The sequence below is a fragment of the Arachis ipaensis genome, chromosome B6, assembly GCF_059453495.1.
Source record: "Arachis ipaensis isolate K30076 ecotype BB chromosome B6, ASM5945349v1, whole genome shotgun sequence".
Taxonomy (NCBI): Eukaryota; Viridiplantae; Streptophyta; class Magnoliopsida; order Fabales; family Fabaceae; genus Arachis; species Arachis ipaensis.
The window spans coordinates 81,966,675-81,970,041 of record NC_142441.1 but is presented as its reverse complement, the minus strand read 5'-3'; the positions used below and the strand labels follow the sequence as shown (position 1 = coordinate 81,970,041).

Below are 3,367 nucleotides of genomic sequence, written 5' to 3'. Positions count from 1 at the left end.
TTCGGCTAAGGAGAAGAAAAGAGGGTTGTGTTGGGTGAAAATGAAGAAGGAGTGAGGGGTTTATATAGGAGTGAGGGGGGTGTAGGGTTCGGCCATTAGAGTTGGGTTTGGGAGGGTAAATAGTTTGAATTTTGAAGGTAGGTGGGGTTTATGGAGAAGAAAGGATGGAGATGAGTGGTGAAGAGGTGATGGGAAAGAGTGATTGAGGTGATTGGTGAAGGGTATTTGGGGAAGAGAGTTATGAAAAGGTGTGAAGAGGAGAGAAGAAAAAGTGGGAATCCTATGGGTCCACAGATCCTGAGGGGATTCTGTGGGGTCTACAGATCCTGAAGGGATCCTGTGGGGTCCACAGATCAAGTGGGGTCAAGGACTTAACATCCCTTCTCCAATTAGGCATGTAAAATGCCCTTGCTATGCAATCCTGGCGTTTAACGCCAGACTGCTGCCTGTTTCTGGCGTTAAACGCCCAAATGTAGCTTGTTTCTAGCGTTTAACGCCAGGCAGATGCTTGTTTCTGGTGTTAAACGCCAGCTTGGTGCCTGTTTCTGGCATTAAACGCCAGACAGATGCTTGTTTCTGGCGTTTAAACGCCAGACTGCTCTCCTCCAGGGTGTGCTATTTTCAATGCTATTTTTCATTCTGATTTTGATTTTTCAATAGTTTTTGTGACTTCACATGATCATCAACCTAATAAAATACGAAATAACAAAAAGAAAATAAAATAGATATGATTAAATAACATTGGGTTGCCTCCCAACAAGCGCTTCTTTAATGTCAAAATAGCTTTACAGTGAGCTCTCATGGAGCCTCACAGATAATCAGAGCAAGGTTGGAACCTCCGAACACCAAACTTAGAGTTTGAATGTGGGGGTTCAACACCAAACTTAGTGTTTGGTTGTGGCCTCCCAACACTAAACTTAGAGTTTGACTGTGGGGGCTTTGGTTGACTCTGCAGTGAGAGAAGCTTTTCATGCTTCCTCTCCGTGGTTACAGAAGGAGATCCTTGAGTTTTAAACACAAGGTTGTCCTCATTCAGTTGAAGGACCAACTCTCCTCTGTCCACATCAATCACAGCTCTTGCTGTGGCTAAGAAAGGTCTTCCAAGGATGATGGATTCATCCTCTTCCTTCCCAGTGTCTAGCATTATGAAATCAGCAGGGATGTAAAGGCCTTCAACCTTTACTAACACGTCCCCTACTTGTCCATAAGCCTATTTTCTTGAGTTGTCTGCCATCTCTAATGAGATTCTAGCAGCTTGTACCTCAAAGATCCCTAGTTTCTCCATTACAGAGAGTGGCATTAAGTTTATTCCTGACCCCAGGTCACACAGAGCCTTCTCAAAGGTCATGGTGCCTATGGTACAGGGTATTAAGAATTTGCCTGGATCTTGTTTCTTTTAAGGTAATTTCTGCCTATTCAATGCATTTAGTTCATTGGTGAGCAAAGGAGGTTCATCTTTCCAAGTCTCATTACCAAATAATTTGGCATTCAGCTTCATGATTGCACCAAGGTATTTAGCAACTTGCTCTTCAGTAATGTCTTCATCCTCTGCAGAGGAAGAATACTCATCAGAGCTTATGAAGGGCAGAAGGAGGTTCAATGGAATCTCTATGGTCTCTAGATGAGCCTCAGATTCCTTTGGTTCCTCACAGGGATACTCCTTATTGGTCACTGGACGTCCCAGGAGGTCTTCCTCACTAGGATTCACATCCTTCTCCTCCTCTTTGGGTTCGGCCACACCAAGTAAGGTTATGGCCTTGCACTCTCTTTTTGGATTCTCTTCTGTATTGCTTGGGAGAGTACTAGGAGGAGTTTCAGTGACTCTTTTACTCAGCTGGCCCACTTGTGCCTCCAAATTTCTAATGGAGGACCTTGTTTCATTCATGAAACTTACAGTGGCCTTAGATAGATCAGAGACTATATTTGCTAAGCTAGATGGATTTTGCTCAGAATTCTCTGTCTGTTGCTGAGTAGATGATGGAAAAGGCTTGCTATTGCTAAACCTGATTCTTCCACCATTATTAAAGCCTTGTTGAGGCTTTTGTTGATCCTTCCATGAGAAATTTGGATGATTTCTCCATGAGGGATTATAGGTGTTTCCATAGGGTTTACCCATGTAATTCACCTCTGCTATTGCAGGGTTCTCAGGATCATAAGCTTCTTCTTCAGAAGACGCCTCTTAGTACTATTGGATGATTCCTTCAATCCATTCAGACTCTGAGAGATCATATTGACTTGCTGAGTCAATATTTTATTCTGAGCCAATATGACATTCAGAGTATCAATTTCAAGGACTTCCTTCCTCTGAGGCGTCCCATTACTCACAGGATTCCTTTCAGAAGTGTACATGAACTGGTTATTTGCAACCATGTCAATGAGTTCTTGAGCTTCTGCAGGCATTTTCTTTAGTTGAATAGATCCACCTGCAGAATGGTCCAATGACATCTTTGATAGTTTAGATAGACCATCATAGAATATATCCAGGATGGTCCATTCTGAAAGCATGTCAGAAGGACACTTTTTGGTCAGTTCCTTGTATCTCTCCCAAGCTTTATAGAGGGATTCACCTTCTTTTTGTCTGAAGGTTTGAACATCCACTCTAAGCTTGCTAAGCTTTTGAGGAGGAAAGAACTTGGCTAAGAAAGCTGTGACCAGCTTATCCCAAGAGTTCAGGCTGTCTTTAGGTTGAAAGTCTAACCATATTCTAGCTCTGTCTCTTACAGCGAATGGGAAAAGCATAAGCCTGTAGACCTCGGGATCAACCCCATTGGTCTTAACAGTATCATAGATCTGCAAGAATTCAGTTAAGAACTGAAAAGGATCTTCTGATGGAAGTCCACAAAACTTGCAGTTCTGTTGCATCAGAGAAACTAATTGAGGTTTCAGCTCAAAATTATTTGCTCCAATGGCAGGGATTGAGATGCTTCTTCCATGTAAATTGGAATTTGGTGCAGTAAAGTCACCAAGCATCTTCCTTGCATTGTTATTATTTTCGGCCATGTCTCCTTCTTTTTCGAAATTTTTAGTCAGATTTTCTCCAGAGAGTTGTGCTTTAGCTTCCCTTAGCTTCCTCTTCAGAGTCCTTTCAGGTTCAGGATCAGCCTCAACAAGAATGTTCTTATCCTTGTTCCTGCTCATATGAAAAAGAAGAGAACAAAAAAGAAGAGGAATCCTCTATGTCAAAGTATAGAGATTCCTTTATGTGAGTAGAAGAAGAAAAGAATAGAAGAAGAGAAATTCGAAAGAGAGGGTTCGAATTTTTAGATGAAGAGAAGTGTTAGTAAATAAATAAAATAATTAGAAGGAGATGAAAGAGAGGAATTTTCGAAAATAATTGAAAAGAAAAGAAAAATATTTTTATTTTTAA

At 41.4% G+C, this 3,367-nt stretch overlaps 1 non-coding gene across 1 annotated transcript; it reads left to right on the top strand.

The window, feature by feature from the left end:
• The first annotated feature begins 2,499 nt into the window (after window positions 1–2,499).
• On the top strand, window positions 2,500–2,607 carry LOC148561524 (small nucleolar RNA R71). Its single transcript, XR_015887157.1, has one exon. It is a non-coding gene; the product is annotated as a small nucleolar RNA R71 (small nucleolar RNA).
• The last annotated feature ends 760 nt before the right edge of the window (window positions 2,608–3,367 follow it).